This window comes from Trichechus manatus, unplaced genomic scaffold (genome assembly GCF_000243295.1).
Source record: "Trichechus manatus latirostris isolate Lorelei unplaced genomic scaffold, TriManLat1.0 scaffold00064, whole genome shotgun sequence".
Lineage (NCBI taxonomy): Eukaryota > Metazoa > Chordata > Mammalia > Sirenia > Trichechidae > Trichechus > Trichechus manatus.
In genome coordinates, this window is record NW_004444000.1 from 15,070,977 (window position 1) to 15,083,452 (window position 12,476).

General features: G+C 41.6%; 1 pseudogene; it reads right to left on the reverse strand.

Annotated features, from left to right (window-relative positions):
- Positions 1 to 5,047: 5,047 nt before the first annotated feature.
- On the reverse strand, positions 5,048 to 6,402 carry LOC101359109 (olfactory receptor 143-like; annotated as a pseudogene).
- Between the last annotated feature and the right edge of the window lie 6,074 nt (positions 6,403 to 12,476).

Below are 12,476 nucleotides of genomic sequence, written 5' to 3' on the forward strand. Positions count from 1 at the left end.
ATAAATCAATTGTTAGGTGGAAAAAAAGCTCTCCTACCCCGGCTCCAGTCTGGACAGTCACTCCTAGGCGGGCTACACTGCTGTCCTACTGGGACATCACAGCTCTTATGAATCCACTCTTTGCTGGATCCTAAGTCCTACTTACCCTCCAGCTGTTTCCCAAGTAACAGTACATATGAGATAAAAACAAGTTGAAAAACAGTGTGTAGAGTATGCTACTTGTTCGTGTAAAATCCGTGGGTTGATACATATGGATTTTAGTATATATGAATAAAATATCACTGATAACACTGCTAGGAACTGATAGCTCTGGCTACCTCCAGGGAGGATGTGACCTGATGGCTTGGGGACAGGGGTGTGAGGGAGACTTCACTGTACATCCTTTTTATACCTTTTCAATTTCGAATCACATGAATGCATTGCCAACTCAAAAAGTAAATAATTAAAAAACAAAACAATATGAATCTCTAGTGCTCTTATATAATGAAATATTACATTTACATATACACAGAGGAAAGGAGCAAACCTTGGTAGATGTGGTGGTGCTAAGAGCTCATGGTCAAAGAGCGCTTTCCAAGGAAATGGCATCCTAGGAAGAAGAAAAAGTAGTGAAGCGTCTAAGAGGCAAGAGGGAGCGTGGCATGTTTCAGGGACCAGAGTTTTCATGAAAGGAAATATTTACTAATATGGGAAAATGCTCATGACGGCAAAGAACAAAAAACTGAAGTGCAAAACATTATGTGCCATATCATACCAAAGTCTCCCCAAATATATCTATACGGTATATGCAAAGAAAAAAGACTTGAAGATGATACACCCAGTCATGAATGGTGGTTTTCCTGGCGTGGAACCTGACATCTAGAATTCTAGTAGCCTGAGATTTAGGGCGAGATAACAGCCAGCCCTAGTGAAGACACTGCAATGCCTTCAGTTCACCGTGGTCCAAACCAAGCTGAAGGATTGCTCAAAAGAGCGGGGGATGACTCTACTGTATCTCTGCTGCCACCCTGGGGCAAAATGTGACCTACCGATGACAAATTTTTGTGTTGTAAATATGCCACAGCCAGTTTACTTGCACAGGTAACTTATTTACTTGATCTTATTATTTTCTACTGGCCACTTGTAAGATTTATATTTAATTTTAGATGAGTTTTTAATTTTATGCGAAGGACAGTAATGCAATACATTCCTATTTCATTTTAGTTGCCAGGCCTTTCCTCCATGGTGCCACTGCATGGATTCGAACCACCAACCTACAGTTTAGTAGTCGAGTGCAAACCGTTTGTGCCACCCAGGGACCTTTCCGAAGGTGAAAAGACATGTTTTCCCCAATTTATGCTGTAACCAAACCAAACAGTGTAGCTGTTTCACAGGGGTGCCAAATTCCTCAGGCGGACAAACTACGTTGCTAAGGGGAGTGCTTATTACTCGGGAACACTAATCGACCTGAAAGACACGTAACAGAAAGAGCGGTGTTTCTTTCTATGGTATCCAACCAGACTCGTTTTCAGTCTCAGAGATTTGTAGCCCCGGATTAAAAAAAAAAAAAAAAAAAAAGCTCATTTTATGAAAAATGTAAGCTTTTATTAAAACACACAAACTTTTTTCGCTTTAGAGTAAAATTCATATCAAACTCAAACTATTAATTTCACAAATATCCGTTATGTCAGATTCTAGCCTAGATCTTGTGTAGGAGCAGGAAGGGAAAGAGGACACCATATGGTCGAATTTTACTTGCTTACCCAGACGTAAATTATGGCCGTCCCATAGATCAGACTGGAGGGGTCTGTCGCCAGTGAGCAGCGGGCAGGCCAGGGCGAGGGCAGCGGCCACCAGGGGCCCGGGTTTCTGTGGCGGTGAGCAGGTGGCTGAGTGAAGCGCCTGCGACCGGCCGCGCGGGGCTGGGGGGCGCGAGCTGAGTGGGGGCCCCCGAGCTGGGGCAGGGGGCGCGAGCTGGGGGGGCGCTTCCTTGGGGAGGCCCGAGCTGGGGAGCGCGTGCAGGCTGAGGGTGAGGATGCGGGCGGTCCCATCGCGTTCTCCCCTCTCTCCAGGCAGAGTTGGCCTTCTGCACCCCCGGCCTCCCCGGTGCCCACGCATCCCCGGCTCAGTGTTCGCGCCCAGCAGGGGGCCGGTCCGGCGAGGGCCAGCCTGACACCCCACTGCCCCCTCGGAGCTCTCCCGAGAAAGATCCCCTGGGGTCCGGCCTCGGGGTAACGATAATCGCGGCGATAATAGTTGTGCGCTTCTTCCGCGTAATAGAGCGCTCTTCTGAGCACTAATTTATCTGTTAGTTGACTGACCTTGTGATCGTGGGAGAGGCACTTAACCACTGGGAGCCTCATAACTGTATAATGGGGCGCCAGCGGTAACTGGCTCCGGGCTAAATGAAATCAAGTGTTGGGGGAAAACTGGAAAACGAAATTCAGTCCTAGCCCAGAAAACCTCTCCACAAAAATAGAAGGGAAGGAGAAGTTTTATTATTGAATAAACAGTAAACCAGTCGTGATACATTACGGGCAATCCGCTGAAGAGATGGCAAAGCCAGAAAGAAATCTGATCCTTACATGGCTAAGTGGGTACAATCCATTAGATTCAGGTGTTCAAGAAAATTGTTAATTTTCTAATCTTCTGGCCCAGAGATAGGGCTGGGCCACCTGTTTATGCTAATCGCCTCCCAGGGAAAACAGGAAGGCAGAGGAGGGTTACAAGTTAGCTGAGTGAATCCAGGTGGCACAAGAGCACCCACCCGCCGCTTTTCCTGAGAAAGGCCTGGGGTTTGCCCCTATGAAGATTACAGCCTAGGAAATCCGATGGGACATTTCTACTCTGTCACATGGGGTCGCTATGAGTCAGAGTGGCTTAGATGGCACCCAACAACAACGATATATATATGTCACCCACATAGACATCAGACTGTCATTATTTTGAGATTATATATTCAGTTATATGTAAAAATATATACATAAATATAATGTAAACAATTAGATGCAAGCAAAATTATAATTATATATAGATATATATATTCACACACATATATATCAGACTTATAATTTTGAGATTGTGTATATGTTCAGATATATATATAGTTATAAAGTAAACGATTAGATGCAAATAAAATTTTAATTATATACATATATGCATATATCTGATATATAGATCAGACTGTCATAATTTTGTTTACATCTCACTGATTACATTGTAATTATATATATACTTACATTATATGTAATCTCAAATACTGTTATAACAAAAATCAGATTTAATTAATTAGATTCATTTCTCAGTTTCTAACTAGTAGTAACACATTCAATAATTATTCTTATAACAATGATCATTCTTAGAAGAATTCTAATACCTTTCCACTAGGCATGAACATCTCAGATACCATTGAGCCTTCCTTGAGCTTTCACAGTCCCTGAGGTAGTACCTAAGGGAGTGTCTCTTTTTTTTTTTTTTTACCCTACTGAGTATCATTAATGGGAGTAAATCAGTGTTCCATCTCTGTATATTCATACAACTACAAAATTTGGTGGAAATCTATTTTTGTTATTTCGCATTATGAAAATACAAGGTTTTTCCCTGTTTCTAAATATAAAATGTTATAACAAGTTGGCTTTTTCTTATGTATTCATGGAGATTCCGTCATGCCTCTCCAATTCAGGAGAGAATCGCTATTATGAAGACTCTGATTAAATGTTTCTGGAGGTATAAGCATTTCTACAGTTTGAGTTAAAGCCTTTATGGACCATCTTTCTACTACAGAGATTTTTGGCCATGGGCGCCATTTAAATTCTCAGTTTTAGGCTGATTCCCAAAAAATTCTCCAAATTTTTATCTCCCTTCTCTTATATTCCCTGTATTTTTCCTTCAATTCCTCCTTGAGAGGAAAAATGATGCTGTGGAAAGAAAACAGGATTTGGAGTTGCTTCTGTTGGGTTCAGAGCTGGAATCTGCCATAAGCTAATTGTGTGATCTTGAGCATCTTACATAACCACTCTGAAACTGTTTCCTCATCTACATTATGACAGCCTTTATAAAGTGCCCAACCCTTCCCTGGGAAGAACTCAACGAATGTAAATTCTTCTTCTCAAAAGTGAAAGTTACAAACTGAAAGCATAACACCCTTCAGGCCAAAGCTTACCCATGGTTGTTTCCATGGCTTGAAGAAGACTAAACAGCCTTCCACCTTTGCAAAGCGAGACTCTTGAAGAGCTGGGCAAAGAAATCTCGTGTTGAAGCTGACTCATTATTCTGAAACTAAAGACACTTACTAAACCGTGAATTTTATTTCATTCTCTTATTGATCTCAAAATCTTTGTCTAGAATTATGAAAATATTTGAGAAAATATGATCAACAGACAAGACAGCAGCATGCTCTTTCTTTCTATGATATCAGCCCATTTGTCCAGTGCTATGAAACAGCCATATTTCTCAAGCAATATCTGTAATTTTCATCATTGATGGGTTTCAACAGGTTGGTGGGCCTCAGATATCCTTACCCATCCTCAGAAATAAAGACAAAAGCAAAGGTTCAACAAGTTATATAGCTCTGTCACATACATTAAGCAGGAAATCTAGTACAGAAACCATGACCAAAAGAATTTTGAAAATCTTGGAAAATTTATAATTTCATAGTGTTTATAAATGTTGTCACCCAATATTTTGTTGTAATATAACCATAATTTTTTAAATGTTTTAAAGCAGAAAGGGCCATATATAACTGTTTTCAGGGAAAACAAAGAGTGGGTAACCTTTTCAGATATCGTTCCACTCCAATGTTTGCTTATGTATGAAAAATACATAGAAAGATACAAAGTGTGAGGTGGTCTAAAAAGGAGTGGGAGTCAGGCTGAGTTTCAGGGCATTCTGCAAAGAAAAAGGTTCAATTAAGGGGGTAAACATGGAACTGAGAACAACCACAGGGTTCAACAATATGTTTACATGACATGCTTAGAGAGGGAAAAGTGTTTAATAACCTTGTTCTGAAGAAATTGAGGGAAAACAACACACACACCAAAAAACTACAATCCAGCAACATCAGTTCTACCTAGTTTGCAAATCTCTTCAGAGTTTTCTTTAGAGCAACTTTGACATCCTTGTTCCTCAGGCTATAGATGAGGGGGTTAAGCATGGGCACTATATTGGTATAAAATATTGAGAAGAACTTCCCCTGGTCCACAGAAGCAGCAGAGGACTTGAGATGTGTGAACCATCCAGACCATAGAACAGAACAACAGTTATCATATGGGAGCCACAGGTGCCGAAGGCTTTGGACAGACCCCCAGCTGATGAGATGTGGAGGATATTGGAGAGGATCAAAGCATAAGAAATGTACATAATAAAGCTGGATGGTATTACAACTGTGCTCACAATAATGGAATCCACCAGTTCATTGGCATAGGTGCTGCTGCAAGAGAGCTGGAGGAGGGGAAAGATGTCACACATATAATGGTTGATGATGTTGGAGTCACAGAAGGACAGTCTGACCATGTCCCCTGTGTGGGCTATGGCACCAGCAAACCCCATAACATAAGAACCAAACATCAGCAGGAAACAGACCTTAGGGGACATGGTGACCGTGTACAGCAGGGGCTTGCAGATGGCCACATAGCGATCACAGGCCATGGCTGTCAACACATAGCACTCAGAATGGACAAAGAAGCAGAAGAAAAAGAGCTGAGTCATGCATCCTGCAAAGGAGATGATGTTCTTCTCTGATGTAAAGCTCATCAGCATTTTCGGGGTAAGGACCAAAGAGTGGCAGAGGTCTATGAAGGACAGACTGAAGATGAAAAAGTACATGGGGGTATGAAGATGAGAATTCAGGATAATGAGATTCATTAAGCTCAAATTTCCCACCACCGCGACCACATAGTTCACTAAGAAGAGAAAGAAGAGGGGTAGCTGGAGTTCAGGTTGGTTGGTCAGTCCTACCAGGATGAACTCAGTTACTGAAGAGTCATTTCCCATAGCCACTGTCTTCAGGGAATGATCTGTGAGGACATGGGAGAAGACCATCACATTAGGAAGAGGCTCAGATCCTTTGTTTCTACAGTGAGGACTGGTTCTATTGGGGCTCAAGTCCCAAGGGTGGCTGTTGCCAGGGCAACTATGACTCTCCATCTTTTACCTTTCTTCTCTCATTTGTCCTTTCCTTCTATGTTTTCACATATGAACTGTACTTTCTCATCTTCCCTGTGCTGACACTGCCCAGTATAAAGTCTTTTAGCATGAGCACTAAAATTGACCTCTACATTTGAGAGACAATGAAATAACATCTTGAAGAGATGAATGGGCTAGCCAAGTTCATAGAGCAGGAGAACAGAGGAGCCAGGAATGGCACTTGGGACCACTTCATATGGAAATTCCTGAAGCTCTGAGACAATAAAGTCACCACAATCCTCCCTGCACCTACTACTCAACCCATTCTCCTCCCTCTTACCTTTCTGATACTCCTGGTACTCAGTGCTTGGCTTAGAGAAAGTACTAAGGGAGTCCTCCAATATCCTGTATTCCTCCTACACGTCCCCTTCAACCAGCCTTACCTCAAAATCAAAATAAATTGTTCAGTAAGGGCAGGTGACCTTCCCAGAACTCTCCATTCCCGTAGCTGTGGGAAGGAAAACGACAGAACAGAGACTACTCCGTTGCTCAACTTCTTTCTGTCTGGAGACCTCACTACTGCTGTCCCTTAAATGTTCTTTCCTCTTTGCTGCCCTGAAGAAGACAAAGGTTCTGATGAGGAAGGAGGCAACTTCCTGAGGGCAAATCTCAGACTCTGAGCAGCTGGGTTAGTTCTTTAGAGGAAAGGAGGTGATTCTGTTTGAAAATTTGCCTATAATGTCTTCTTCAGGGCTAGGCAAATGCATCAACTTTTTTCTCCAAATCGTCAGCTCGCTCACAGTGTGAATTTATCTTGTTCTGCATGGATATCAGCAACTTGATTGGAAGCTTGGAAAATGAGCCTTTTATTTAGGATTTTAGGCAAAGTTTGATCAGGTTCTCAAGGGAAGAAATTATTGAGCCTACGTTTACATCATCTGTCTGTGAGTTAACATTGATTCCTTTGGGACTCGGTGTTCTTCTCCAAGTCTCAGTTCACATTAGGAATTTTGAATTCTCTGAGCAGGAAGGGAGTAGCCTTCTTTGTGTTCCCTACACTGTCCTCAGAGCCCATGCTAAATTCTAAAAGAGGAACATTTGGGGAAGAGTCAGTTATAATTTCCAAAGCTTTCTTACATTTCTCTGTAATTTGTACAGTATTATGTCATACTATACTTTAATACTCTCCAACTTCTGGTGTCTTCATCCCTGTGTTGTTGTTGGTGTGTCATTGAGTCGATCCAGACTTATAGCGACCCTATATGACAGAGTAGAACTGCCCATAGGGTTTCCTAGGCTGTGATATTTACAGGAGCAGATTGCCAGGTCTTTTCTCCCATGGAGTAGCTGGTGGGTTTGAACTGCCGACCTTTGGGTTAACAGTCAAGAGCCTAACCATTGCACCACCAGGGCGCCTTTCATACCTGCAGAGAGTCTAATAGAGAAATAGGAGAATAAGCTCTGAAGTCAAACTGACTGAGCTTGAATTCAGACTCCTCTACTTACTACATGTGTGATCTTAGACAAGTTACTTAACCTCTCTGAGCCTCTTTGCCTTGTCTACATTATGAATTTACTAATAGTTCCTACTTTCAAATATTGTTTTGAGGAATGAATGCCTTATAACCTCTAGAACACTTAGAACACTGCTTGGCCTATAATAAGTGCTAATTAAGAGTAGGAGTCCCCGGGAGGTATAAACAGTTAACGTGCTCAGCTGCTCACAGGAAGTTTGGATGTTCCAACGCACCCAGAGGTGCCTTCTAAGAAAGGCCTGGTGATCTATTTCCAAAAAATCAGCCTTTGAAAAACAGTATGGAGCACAGTTCTACTCTGCTCTGACACACATGGGGTCAGCATGAGTCGGAATAGACTCGACAGTGACTGTTTTTTGTTGTTTTCCCCCTCCTTTATTCTTCTTATCCATATAGCGTGGACCTCTTCTCTAAGTTCCCAATTCTGTATCCAACTGCTTGCTATGCAGCCCTGCTTAAAGCGCCCCAAATTGAATTCAGCATCTCCTTGTGGCCCCGGAACTGTTTCTCTTCTCATTATCCTTTTTTGTGTCAATGATACCACCTTCTAACCAGTTAACTAATTCAGAAACAGGTTATCCTCCTGGGATCCTCCTTCTCACCCACCATTAGCATCTGGTGTTAAAATGTGGTGTGACTCAATCTTCTTAAACCCTCTGACCCTTCCTTTTCACTGTATTTTGATAAGACTCTCTTACCTCTGTCTGGAATACTCTAAAAGATTCCTAAACTGGGGTCCTACCATCACCTATTGCATTAAATTTTTATTGCTCTGTAACACATTGCTACAAACACGGTGACTAAAAACAGAACCCATTTATTATTCCTATCTGTAAGCAGAAGTCTGGCATGGGCATGGCTGGATTTTCTGCTCAGACCAAAATCCAGTGTCAGGAGGGCTACATTCCCTTCTGGAGACTCAGGGGAATACTTGGTTTCCAAGCTCATTCAAGTTGTTGGCAGAATTTGGTGTTTTGTGGTTGTAGGACTGAGGTCCTGTTTTTGTGCTGGCTGTCAATCAGGGGCTGTTCTCAACTTCTAGAGGTTGCCCACATTCCTGGTTATGTGGCTCCCTCCATATTCAAGCTAGCAGTGGCTTCACAAGACTCTATCTGCCCCCTTCTAGTCTCTCCTCTTTTCTCTCAATAAATCTCTTGTTTCACCCAATAAATCTCTTGCACATCTAATCTTATCTTGGTGTTTGTACTGACAGAAGTGGTACAAGCAATAGTCCAAGAAAACAGGCAGGAAAATCATTCTGGGCCTGGCTTATCTATCATCCAGCTGACAAGCACAGATCATGTTGAGTAGAATGCAGGGTATGGACAGGCCCTAGCATAAGGAGACAGTCGAATTGCAGATTTCACCAGTGATGACTGGCGAAAATATCCCAATGGAAAGGAATGATCTTACTGGTTCAGGATTCTGCTTTTGAAAGGTAAGGTGGTAACAATACCAATAAGGACATCAGAGCTGGCTAGTTATTATTAAATTAAATTTACCTTGTGCAGAAGACTAATGAGAAACTGAGGGTATTGAATAGATTGTTAAAGACTACATGTTAGACATAGAAGTTCCATTCAGTGGCTTAAAAAGAGATCCTTATTTTCTGCAAAAAAAAAGCAAACACAGTTGTAGAACGGTTTCAAAATTTGATACAATTTCAGAGCTTTTGAGATATTTAAATGTTTATGCATATACTTCAGAAGGTTGGGGATATTGGATACTGAGGATACTTGTTAAGAGTGGTTGAAACTTAAGATTGGAATTAAACAAGAATTTGTTGACTTGAGGGCACTTTGATGGGACTCACTATTTAACACCTCATCAAGGACCCTAGGATGGGGTGAACTTGTGGCTGGTGTGGTTCATAAAGCTTACAGAAAGTGATGCCCATGTGAAATAAAGTGGAAATTCTCAGTTGTCTTTGCAGATTTTAAAAGAAGGAGAAGAGGAGACCCAGAGATGTATACATGCTGGATTGGATACAACACACGAGGCCAGAAGACCTACCAGAGTATGATTCTCCATGTGAGGCCCAGTCATCCAGAATGCAGTGCTGAGGGGGCCCCAGCATCAGCAAGAAGTTCAATGGTGCCTCTTCCCTGCAGGCCAGGGCTGACTTTAGAAGACGTTGTCACAGAGATGGGTTGTTAATATTCATGGAGATGATGAGACCCCAAAGTAATAGAGACAGTTGGCAGTACTTAGCTAGCAGAAGCCAGGGTGATACAAATACCATAACACCAGTAATGCTGCGGGACAGTTTAAAGAGATGGTTAATAGAACATAACACCCCTAGGGACAAAATGGATGAACAGCAAAGGAGGGGTCTACTTAACACTATGGAAACAAGCAAAGACCACCCACATGAAGACAAAGTCTATTTATTCAGAGCTTGAAACCATCACTTGTATTTGTCAGAGACTCAAAGGCAGAAAGAAAAGTGGGAAAGTTTTATAGTGTAAAGACTAGGGAAGGCTTTGGCTATGTCCTGATTGGAGGCTGATGGCATGGAGAAGCTGGAGGAGGACGTATTAGGAGAACCTACGGCTAACGCAGGCAAGGCATGCTATGTGATTGGTTAGGGAGCATATCTGGCTTTCTCCAGTTGGTCCTAAGTTTGAAGTGGGGGCAAAAATTAAGGCAGCTGTCAGTTACTGATCAAATCCTAATCACTTTGGGCTGATTGCTGCAGACTGTGGTTTGGCCATGTGATTGAATTCAGTCTTCATCTCAGCTCCTTGAAGATCAGCTGATAACACATGGTGAGTCTTTGTGGCTTGGCCAACCCCTATCATGAATCACATTGTTGGCATAAACTATCAGCCCTCTATGAATAAAAAAGACACCATAATCACTTGGGAAATTGCAAAGATTTAGAGGTTACCTTCCAGGAATCAGGGACAAAGGACAAATTCTTTGGATAAAGTTAATGCTGCCCCCTCCCTTTCACACCTGCCTCCGAAAATAATTTTTAAAGTAGAAGTCTATACTCAACTAAACTGCTAATAAAATAGGAAGATAAAATAAAGGCAATTTCAGATATGCAAGGTCTGTAAAATTTGCATTCCATGTACCTTTTAATCAGGAGGCTAGTGGTGTATTTGCTGCATCCAAATGAGGAAGAAAACCAAGAAGAGGAAGACAAAGGATCTAGGAAACAGGGGACCCAGCGCAGGAAAGAGGTGAAGAGAATCACCAAAAATTTGGTAGAGAGATCTCAAGATGTTAGATTTTTTTCTGCAACAAAGCTAGAGGCATCCTATCAAGACTGGAGTGGATCAGAAGTTTCCTCAGAAGACTTCTTTAAGGAAATGAAACTGATAGAATATCAGTGACTAAATATACTGAGAAGAGACTCATACAAGAGGGAAGAACTTGGGGCTGAATCATGAAAATCGTAGAATATGAAGTGAATGAAAGTGTGTGAAAATATTCACTTCAAGACAAAATTTTGTTTTCAAGGAAAACAAAAAGGAACATAATTATATGATGGATTAGTTGTAAATAGTGTTTAAAATAGTCTTAATAATGCAACTACTAAATATTGATCAGAATTAATGTATAATTATAAACATATTGTGAGAAATGTGGAGGCAGGAAGAGAAGGTGTGTGTGTACGTGTGTGTGTGTGTGTGTGCACGCGCACGCACGTTGGAAACTATTGGAGTAATCTAAACCTCAGATGAAGAGAACCTTAACAAAGGAGTATAACTGATAGGAATTTCAGACCGAGGATTCAAGGAAATATATTCTTCATGAAGTGGAGACTGGGTGAAGATGGTGAGTGAGAAGGAAGAGGGTTGAATGAAAACATGACTTGCAGATTATTGGTTCTAGATGGTGGTGAAAATAATGACCAGAAAATGAGCATCCTGGGAATTCATAATGCTGAATTCAGTCTGGGAGACTCTGAGCTTGAGACATCTTTCACACGTAAAACAGAAGTAACACGTGGGCAGTTCGGAAAAAGGTTCAGGCTGTTCTTACAGCTGAATCTGAATGTGGAGAAAGAGAGCAAACACATAAAATCAGACTCTATGTGCCTGACAGTGTTCTTATTTTATATGTATTAACTCATTTAGTCCCCACAGCAATCATTAGTCTCATTTTGCAATGAGGATCTAAGGGTCAGAGAAGTTAAACGACTTGTCTAAAATCTCACATGAGTAAGTGGCCAAGTCTAGATTTAAACTCAGGCATTCTGACTTGAGGGCCCACTCTCTTCACCACTTTGCTACAACATCTCTACTGAGGGCAAATCCACAAGCATACCTGGTGTTAAAGGGATGACCTAATATTTTACTAATGTAATCCCAGAGGAATGTAAAACAGTAATAGAAATAACAAAAGACTGTGCCCCTGGACCTTCCTCATTTAAAGACCTGCATAGGCTCCAGGTAGTAAAGAGAGGAGTGGAAAAGGGGACCACTCACTCCTGTGCTCTGGGGATTAAACATTCCTCTGTGAAGTGATGATCTGAAAAGGATCCAGTGGCACAGGAAGTAAGCACAGTTTAGTAATTTCTAATCTCAAGAGGCTCATAAAAGTTTTGGAGGAAATCATAGCAGGAGACACGCTCTCAGGACTGTGAATTCATTACCCCAGACCTACAAGGCTCCCAAGCTGTTCTTTCTTCCTTGAAACAGTTTCAGAAACTGAGACTTCTTTACTTTCAGTCTAAAGATAATACTATCTACTTTTTTTTTTTTCTATATTGTACTTCAGGTGAAGCTTACAAAACAAATAGTTTCTCATGAAACAGAAGTACACATGTTGTTTTATGACATTGGTTAACAACCCCACAACATACCAACCCTCTAACTTCTCAACCTT